Here is a 10,764-nt window from a genome sequence, read left to right as displayed (position 1 = left end):
TAGATTGTAATATAATAATTAGAATATCTTTTCAACAAAAGTTGTGTTAACATTCTACTAATCAGAAGCTTGCTACCCCGTTTCTCGTTTCCTGTTGGTAGTCGTGACAAATAGATGGCATTTGAACTGCAACCGTAGTGATTTTCTTATCCATGTTTAATGATAAAAACTTTTTTCAAATTCCTAAAATTAGAAGTTGCATTGGGTTGCTGTCTTTTTGAATTCTACACTCTGTTTTTCTCAGATTTATTTAAATGACCAACTATAGGCAATTCAAAAGACAATAGAAAACCAATATGCTTCGTAAAGATTTTTAAACAGATAGTTCAGATAGCTTGTTTAAGCTGTACTGATGGTTATATTTTTCCAGTTAAATAAGTTTAATTCAATATGACAATCCTAGTTGCATTACGCGGTTGTGGTATAGAGAAAACCCAAATTATATGCATCTTGACGTTAGGATTTAAACATTCATATTCGTATTTTTCAATTAAAAAATATTACATCAGCATCTGCAAGAAAATATTACTAAACATATAAACACAACCTGTCGCACAACACAACATATAAACATAACCGTGTAAAGATACTAAACATATGAACATAACCTGTCATTGCCAGACTTGTAATTGAACAACATTATGCAAACATCATTTGGAGAGGTTGATGTTGTTTATCAAACCGAGCTAGGTTTATTTTGAAGGAAACAGGCGAATGACTTTTAAATATGGCATTTTGTTGTTTGTTTTATCATTGGTATCTTGAAACTGATTAATTTTTTTCTGGTTCTGCTTAATGAATAAATGTTTCAATTGGCCTAAAATGAAAAAAAAAATTACTGTTACATGCAGCGTTGCCACTAAGTTTTGAATAAAATCTGGCAAAACGAAAATAAACAGTCAAGTCTGGCAAAAATCTGTCACTCATTTTTGAATAAAATTCCTGGCAGAATTGAAAGTGATGACCTTTTTTTTGTTCTCGACGGGTAGGTAGGTAAAGGCCAGGCACGGCCAATATCGCAGTAATGACCTTTTTGTGAGACGACGCGGATGAAATCTGGCAAATATCTGGCTCATTTACAAATATCTGGCAGATTCGGAGGTTTATCTGTTTGTCTCGCGCGCGAACAGAAATCTGGCAGAGTCCAGATTTATCTGGCACAATGGCAACGCTGGTTACATGTTACATCCTCATAAATTCCAATGTCAATTTCAAAATTTTTGTGGATATAGATTTTCCACTAAGAGCTGCAGCTCTTTATCGCCACTTTTCCAACGAACTTGTAAATACAGGATTTTTTTATGTGACTTCTTTGCTAAGCAGTTGCAAGAAACTAACAATGATACTGCTTTGAAATCGGTGAGTGAGCTATCTTTCACAAGCGCAATTGAAGATGAAAGGAAGTTTGCTTTCTACTAAATCGTTCTTAATTAAGACCTATATAAAAAATTGCCTTTTCGCGTGTTGAAGAAATTTGACGGCATTAGGATGAAAGGTATTCATCAATGTTAAAAACAGTATTTTTTTTTTCTTAAATAGATGTCTGCAATTAAATAATTTAAATTATTTTTAAAAATAAACGCTTTTCTTTTTATGACTTTCTGGTGGCATATGACCTTAACAATATGTGGCCACCAATTAACTGGTTTTAGGATTGTAAGTTGTTAGAGGTGTCGTTTGATGGATTTAGGCTCAATAATCTGAAAGTAACCGGAACGCAACGTCCGCATGAAGCCTTCAACGACCTAGACACTTGATATGACCCCTCCGAGTAACTAGAGGTATAGCACGGTATTAAGTACTACTTTAATCATGACTATTTTGGTTTCGGTTTCGGCAACATAAAGGACAAAATGCCTTTCTCTTGGTGTTTGTTGAGTTTGAATTGTTTAAAAGCAAAACAAGAAAACTATAAATTATGATTAAACATAACCGCTCGTTTTTGGCTTATGTGTGCCAAAGTCAAACCGTGTCGAAAGTGAAACGTGGTCAAATCGAACAAAGTCTGAATTCTCTAAATGAAATATAAAACTATCGTAGTCCTACGTCAAACATGCGGTCGTGTCTTGGATACCACCCTCGTACTATTTTTTTATATTTATATCGAATGCACTTGAATAATGATCTTACTACTAACAGTTCATTGTTGCATTATTGGTTGGAGGTTTTTTGATTTTTTAACGATGGACCCAGTTCAGGGGATCCCGCACTATCACATGACGAATTGAGAGTACGCTTTGTCGACCCTTCTAGCATCTCCTGGATTTGATATTTACCGTTACCTTCTTCTACTTTCGCTCCGTCCTGACGCTTCAATAAGATCTTTCCGTTTCTTCCCGGCCAGACGTACTTGTATCCTGTCGACGTTTGGAACTCTTTAGCCGCACTATAAAGCTCTCTCCCGAAAGCCGTCAACTCATCCCCAACAACCACTCTCGATGTTGAGCCAGCAAAGGAACTACAAACAGCTGCCGTAGGTAAAATGCCACGTAATGGTTTCTGCGCGAGGAACTTTTCCTTGATTTGTTCCGAAATAAACGAGACCATTATTGGCGCGTCCCGGTTTGCAGCATTCTTCTTCGTAAATCTTCGAACATTCACCATGTCACCTGCCTGTCGTTCACATCCAACAGCGTTTGCAAGTTCAATGACCAGATCTTTTGTATTTTCATTTTCGGTTGCAGGGATTCCCAAGATCACAGCATTTTTGGCCACTGAAGATCGATTTAATTTATCCATGTCCTTCTCCAATTGCTCGAATGTTTGCGACAGATTCCTGTACTTCTCATTCAGATCGTCTACCTCTCTACGTATTTTTTTATTTTCCACTGACAAACTTCCTAGTTGCTGCTTGAAAGTATTGAAATTGGTTTGAAGCTCGTCAAATTGCTTTGCAAGGAACTCCTGCGATTTTTCAATATGTTCGGTAGTTTATATCAGGACCATGATTTGCGATTGAGTTTGCTCAACTGTACGTCGAACATGTGCAGACTCTTGATTTGCCTCTCGAACAGATTTCCCCAACAGAAGAATTTCAGCTATGACGTCATAGTAGTTTCCTCCTAGCTTCGTACTATGCGCGGACATGTCGATACACTGTAGAGAACAGAAGTATGGTTGCCTCTTCACTTTCGCGATTGCATTGCCGTATATTTTTTTGCAACGAAAATGAGCTGACCTCTTGCATTGGGCGCATTCAATAACCCGTGATGCATTTTCTTCTGTAATTTCACATACACTGCATACAATTTGTTCCTCTGTGTCCGAGTCCATTCCGGCTGCCGTAATTTTTACCGGTTTTGTTTTGATTGCTGGCAGAGTTACAGGCAGAGCAGAACAGTAGTAGAAAGTGAAACGAAACTGATAATGGTGATAACGTCAATAGCACCAGCTATCCCGAGATTGCAAAAAGGATAACGCACACCACTCAGATAGATGTAACGAAACGTACAATGTAATTTCGCCGCGTTTATCGAAACAATGGCTCTCTCCAAGCAATTTTGTTGAAATATTTGGAATCGGAAAAAAGTTCCGGGAGAAAAACTTGGTCTGTGAATACGTTTACCTCCAACGAACACTTTGGACCCCAGCTGCCAGGCTTCGTCTATCCCGCGTTGGCCAACTGGGATGAATCAAGTATGTATTTCACAATTTATCAGTGAATTCTCTGGAGCACTTGTTATTGTTATCCGATGCTTTGACTTTGTATGATTATTTTCTAGAAGGATTGGGTTCTTTGCTTTCTAGAAGGATTGGGTTCTAAAAACATCTTTTAGAAAAGAGAACATCTTCTAGACAGAAAAGAAAACGAGATATTAGAATATAAGTACGAAATGTAAAACATGGAAAAGAGAGAGAAATCAATGTATAACTTATCTTATGTGGGTATAAGCAGATGTGAATCCGCAGAACCCTAAAAGTTGCAGCAGGATCGGGGAACCTTGATACAACATGCGGTCGAGCCGCTCGCAAACTGGCTCTTAAAGCTTCTGAGAAATGGGTCATGGATAACACTTTCTCTAACCGCGACATCAAGTTGCATCCATAGGCAGTCGCAAGCCAGTTGATTTGTGATATAAGTTGTTCTATATTCAAGTTTGTTTTCGAAGCTGGCCTGAAATAAGGAGTACTCATTTTAACTCACGGCTTTTGCTTGTATGATGACGTTTTTCAATGAATTACCATCAATTCTAAGACTGCAATTGTTGTGCGATAAAACACCCTTAATATGAATTTTACTGAAAGAAACTGCTACAAATATATTGTTTGTGGTAGTTTCTTTCGATATCTAAGCATAATAACCAAATTACAAACAGAATTGAAAAAAATCTTGTTTTGTTACTGCCACGTAGGTAAATCACATGTTTATCAGTAAAGAGTGGGTGCTTTTGACAATGTTTGGCAGTTGCCATCAGCGAATCTTAAGAATTGTTTTATTTGTAGCACTAGAATCAATTTCAAGATATTATACTGCAAAGTATATGGTTGCAAGGTTCTTTCATTGCTAATCGATTGCAGTTTTGAAAAACTGCATAGTTTTATATTACATTTAAAACTATTAATATTTCAGCTTTCTGGTAAGATATCAAAAATCTCAATTAGCGTAAATTGTCGTAATTAATCCCGTTTTGCAGTATCAGACCTTTACTGAAATTTTTTTAATGGGATGGTTTGGGGTGAAATGGACAGGCGCTTTATCCTAAATTGAGGGGTTTAAAAAAAAATACAGTAATCACCCGATTATATCTGTACCCGATTTTATCAGCCCCCGATTTTATCACATTTTTCACCCGATTTTATCATCATAAAACATTTCATTAAAATTAATGTCAGGGTGAACTGATTTTCTATTACGCTTCAATATTTTAGAATTTTTTCATAATTCTGTGTAAAATAACATCATTCTGGATGTAGTTTACATTAAAAATTCAACCGATGCACAAATTTTGCTGTTTTCGTGCGAATAATTGAATAGTAAAATAGTAATACAAATGTTTATTATAACCGTATAATATGTTCGAAGAAGTTTCAATATATTTGAAAACGCATCTTTTGATGTAGAAAGCTGGGTGATTAATCCTCCCAAAAGTGAGATAGAATATTTACTTTTTCATTAGATAAAGATAGACGCTTGGTGTCTTAGGCAAAGTATTAGGTGATCTCAAAACAAGAAACTTTACAGAAGACATCATGTTTCTATCTCTTACATATTGCAGGCAACATAAAGTTTTCTATGAGAAGGCATTAAAAATCGTAATTTACATTTTAAGATTTTTCCGGTTGCAATATGTGACTAAACGTTGCCGAAGCATGCTGTTTTCGGCAACGTTTAGTGTTGTGAGATCATCTAATATTTTGCTGATGGTACTGCACTACAAAAAAACAAGTAATTCATTTCACCAATTTAAACAAAAACATGAACGAATAAAAAACTTAATTGTTATTTATTTGCAACTTTACATCGATTTTTTTAGAGCAATTTCCCTAATTCGACGCAAGAAGATGACATCATCGATCGAAAGATCTGAGGCATCAGCACAATCAACTATCTTGTCCAACATTCGCACTGCTTCAATATCGTTAATAACTTCTGGCGATTCACCCTGCTGATAAGAATCCGACGCGGCTGATTCTGAACCTGGTGCTGTTTCTGTAAGTTCAGTTCTAATTGCTCGAGTTCTTCGCTTGCTGACTGATCGTCCAGTACTATACTCAAAATATCTTCGTCTGTATGAGCCTTACTAACATATCTCTCCTCAACAATGTGTGGTTCCATCGTATTTTCGCTTTTATCAATATTCAGCAGTTGTGTCAGAGGAACGTTGTCTTCGTGTACTAGTTTATCATTGAAAATAACACCAATTTTTCTCCAGGACAGCTGAATCACTGTATTTAGTACTTCAGTCCAAGCATCGTGAATCCAGAAACATACATCCTTCATCGAGATTTGCTTCAAGCATTGATCTATGTCGTTTTCTCGGCTGCGTGCCATGACATGAAGCAGAAGTTTTTCGCGATATCGTAGCTTACAATTTTGAATCACGTTTTGATCCATAGGTTGAATCATGGCTGTCACATTTGGAGGCAAAAAGTATGCAATGATCAAATCATCTTCACTTTTGAGATCATCATTCATATGATGCGCCGAGCAATTATCTAGTAGCAAAATAGCTTTAGGTGGAATGCCACTTGCAGCAGAAAATCGACGAACTGCTGGCACAAAATCCTTATGGAACCAGGTTTTAAAGATATCCTGCGTCATCCAGGCATTTCTAGAAGCGAAGTATGTGACAGGTACCTTGACGTTTTTAAATGCTCTGGGATTTTTATATTTTCCGATGACCACCATCCGTAACTAGTGGTCGCCTGTCACATTACTACATGGCATAAAAGTAACCCGTTGTTTGTTAACTTTGCGCCCTGGAGCATTCTTCTCACTTGGCCCAACGAGTGTTTCTGACGGAAGCATTTTAAAAAATAAACCGGACTCATCCGCATTATAAATCTGTTTAGCTGTAAGCTCTCGATGTTGTATTTCTACATGAAATTGTTCAAGGAAACCATCAATGCTCCCTGAATCACTTGACAAAACTTCCCCGCAAATCTTCAGGTTTCGAATTCCATACCTGACTTTGAAATTTGAAGCCCAGTGATAAGAGAATTTAAATGATTCAGGAACACCGCATCGCGCAGCAAATGCTTTCGCTTTCAATATAATCATTGTCGTCGATACGGTTTTGTTAATACGTCTTTGATTTAGGAACCATAAAAACAGGCTGTTTTCCAAATTTTTGTACGCACCTGACGAAACATATTTGAAGTTCGTACTCCGTCGACAATTTCGATTGGAAGCAGCTCGAAGTATGGATTCCGCGTTTTGCTTTATTTTTAGTATTGTGGTTCTGTGAATATTGAACTTTTTGGCAATCTCTGCATTAGTCATTTCCCCGCTCTCGATATTTCGAAGAATCGTCACTTTATCCTTAAGGTTGAGCGCATTACGCTTCTTCCTCTCAAAATTCATCCACTTCGGCGTCATGTCAAGCTCTATAAAGCATAAGAAATCACAATTTATCCGATACTTTTGATTCTAATAACTTACGATACGATAGTCAAGTGTAAGAAGCTGTAATCAAAACTAAAATGAATTGAACAAATTTGCAGGAAATATCATGCACAGCTTAACGAATTAGTCATTCATATCACGGACAGTAATTTTCGTGAATGTGTTAGTGCATGAGACAACCACCTATTGTAGTGTGTTGGGATGTGCGTTTTTCACTCTTCTTATAAAGGAAAAAAGGTGTGCATAGTGATTTTTACACTGACTTTCTATTTGAAACCAGAAAGACCAGGTGGCATTCGAAAGAGCTCGATAATATCAAAAAATGTCTAGTAATACACATTTCGACTCACGTCAGCACATCAGTTAGTACACAGTTTTTGCTGTGTATATTTTATGCAGCGTCCTTGCCATCTCAAGCGAAGTGTGTATGTGCGAAGAAAGCGTAGTGTGCGAAGAAAGCAACACGCATTGAAAGTGTATGTGTGAGCTCTTTCATATATTGTAGGGATGGCCGAACGGTTCACGAGCCGTTCATATAAACCGGTTCTAGAGAAAGAGTGGAAGAACGAACGGCTCACGAAAAAGAACCACGGTTCTTTGGGCGCACCAGAACTGATGACCCGGGCAGGAGAGCATAACAAAATCATGACTCATCAATAGTATATTAAGCTATGAGGACTTATCGTGTTATTCGAAAGATATTCACGTCTCAAACATGCATATGAAAATATCATAACATTTTGATATCATATCTCGATATGCCTTCAATAAGATATTTGAGTTGATTTTAAATATCTGATTAAAAGTAAATTTTTAAGTGAAAATTGTTCGTCATTGATTATTTATAATATATTCAGTTATGTATTCAGTGTTCAATAAGTTGAAAATATTAAATCGGTCATTTTCGAGATTTTCAATGAAAAATATTGGTTTGTTATTGAAATATCAAGCTTTGTTATTCATATAGTCTTGGAGGAACAATATTTCGGTATTATTTTTTGTTATTTTACCAACTATGTAAACCATATTAAGATCAAAATGAGGTGTATTTCCAATATCTGGTTGTGATATTATGTCCTGCTCGGGGAGTTCGCGCGAACTCGAAGTTCACCGAGATAACACGAACTGTCAACGCTCCGTCGTTCATATGAGCCGGTGTGGAACGGTTAGTGAGCGGTTCAGAGCCGCTTCGGCAAAAGCCGTTTCGCCCACCCCTGATATATTGTGTGAAGCCAACTGTGGAGCGAACAATATGGACAATTCATGCACACTAGTGTGTCAATCAAAATGGTCATTTCGAATTGAAAAAAAAAACACCCTGTGCAACATTTCAGCTTGATCGAACTAAAAATGAGGTGACGCAATGTGATCGAAGTTTGGCCTTCGTAAATTCGAAAAATTACCCTAGGAAATTTTTTATCAGATGATATCAGATCTCGACATTTCATGCATTTCTAAGCCATATGGCTTAATATTTTTTTCTCATAAACCAAAATTTCATGCGCGCCTCCTTGAATAACTTTTCAGATGTGAAGAAGGCTTAACTTCAATTGCTTTGCGCCACCCCAATTATAGTCCGATTGAGCTGGAAGTTTGCTCAGAATGTTTTTTTCGGCAAATGAATATTTAGTATAGGAGTGTGTGTGTTACAAAACAAAGCCACACACGTTTTTCAGTATAAACTAAACCGAAAAAGAACTGCCAGATGAGAGGCTAGAGAACGACGATGCATGTATGGAGCTGTTTAAAAAAGTTTTTGTTACAAAATCTCTTTTTCCTTCGGAGTGCCCACTTTGGTTTGTTCAGAAAAGTTTTAGGCAACTAAATTATCTATCTAAAAAAATATTTTAAAATAATAGTGATGATCGATTTTTTATACTCACTTTTTGTTTTTGAAATATTTTTTTTTAGTACAGGATCTCAAATTAAATTTTTTCAATATTTTTTATAAAAGCTCAGACAGTTTTCTCAAATTCATCCCTTGACAACTTTTCTCTATTTTTTGTCATTATTCAGATATATCGATTTATAAAAAAACAATTGCAGCTTTTTTCATATGTTTGTACAGATAAATTTTCCAAAAAAAAAAATTAAAATCACTGATTTTACGTATTTAGTTATTGATTTAACGTCTTCAATAAAATTTTTTTTTTTCAAATTTCCCGATTTTATCACTTTCCCTATTTTATCACGCCAAAAATCATCAGGGCGTGATATAATCGGGTGATCACTGTATATGGGAAAAATACATTTTTTGCGATGTATAATGGGCTCTGTAAGTCAAATAACTAAACGCGATCCTGAACTAAACCATGCAAATTATTCAAAAAATAACAAAAAATTGACACACCACTAGTGTGTTGGATACTTAAAATCGTTAAAAACCTGTCCACGTGGTATGTAGATGGCCCCAAAGCATTGCTAGTCTAAAAATTTGTTGGAATATCAAAAATGTCTTCTTTAAACAAAGTTTAAAATTCCTGCTAATGAGAGGATATTTACAAGCGTCTCGTGTATTTACTGCACACAATCGTGGAAGACGTTGTAATTGAATAAGAAGGTTTTACGCTACACGGCGCACACTGTAACGGCATAAGTCCCGTTCAACCCTGAAATCTTGTTTATAAATTTTATATTGAGCGGTAATTTCAGTGTTACCGCATTGATAAATAACAAAGTACTAGAATTTAAATTGTTGTGAACAAATGCCGTAGACATTCGCCATCATAAACTTTTCATTTAGAATGTGGTTTTTTAGTATATTCTTGAAATGTTCTTGAAATATTCTAAAAATTGAAATGATGTCACCCTGGTTTACGATGCCTGAGAGGTAGAAAGAACTTGTTAAGGTTGTAGTATGTAGAAACCACCACGTGGTCGATTAGGTATTTTCAATAACACAAGACTCGAAAATAGTTGATGCATTGACCTTAGTTGAATCATCTGGTCCTAATCACCATAATAAACATGAGAATATGTTTTCACAGATGACTCATTACCTAACTATAACCGAGTGGTACGCCGTTGAAAATTTGAAGTCAATCACGTAGTGGCTCGAAGTTGGCTATTTGTGGCTTCAACCTTAAACTGGCAAGTTTGGCGCAGTAGTAAGCATAAACGGAAGATGAAACATTTCCAATATTCTGACAGGCAGAAACTCTAAAGACTGGTTCAATAACCAGTTTGAAGAAAGATCGAGTTCTTTGAATTGTTCTAAAAGTGGTTATGCTCTGGCGTTTTGTGCGTGTATTGTCCTAGTTTCTATGGAGTTTTCTATTAACAAGGGACTAATATCGGTAGAAACGTAATACAGCACTGAACAGCTGGGCAGTTTTCGGTATCAAAGAATATCATCCACTGCGCATATTTTGGAAATAATTATTGGCAATTAATTTAGGTCTTTTCAATCGTTGGCTGAATTTGTTGCCGAAATTCTCGTGCCACATATATGATATAAATTCTCTTATGCGCCAGGGAGGCAGGAAAAAAACTAGTTTAACCGGCTATTCTGGCACTGTATTCTGGTTGAGGAATTATAAAACACGATGAAACATCTAGAATTTTTATCGTATTTTATCATGCTGTAGGGGTGTGATAAGAACAAAACTAAGGGTAAATGAGTGTAATTATGACCTACTGGTAGTATCGGTCCATCTTCAGTGTTTCCAGTTACATTTACCTGTAGAAATAATTTATAA

The sequence above is a fragment of the Wyeomyia smithii genome, chromosome 2, assembly GCF_029784165.1.
Source record: "Wyeomyia smithii strain HCP4-BCI-WySm-NY-G18 chromosome 2, ASM2978416v1, whole genome shotgun sequence".
Classification (NCBI taxonomy): Eukaryota; Metazoa; Arthropoda; class Insecta; order Diptera; family Culicidae; genus Wyeomyia; species Wyeomyia smithii.
This window is presented reverse-complemented; position numbering follows the sequence as displayed.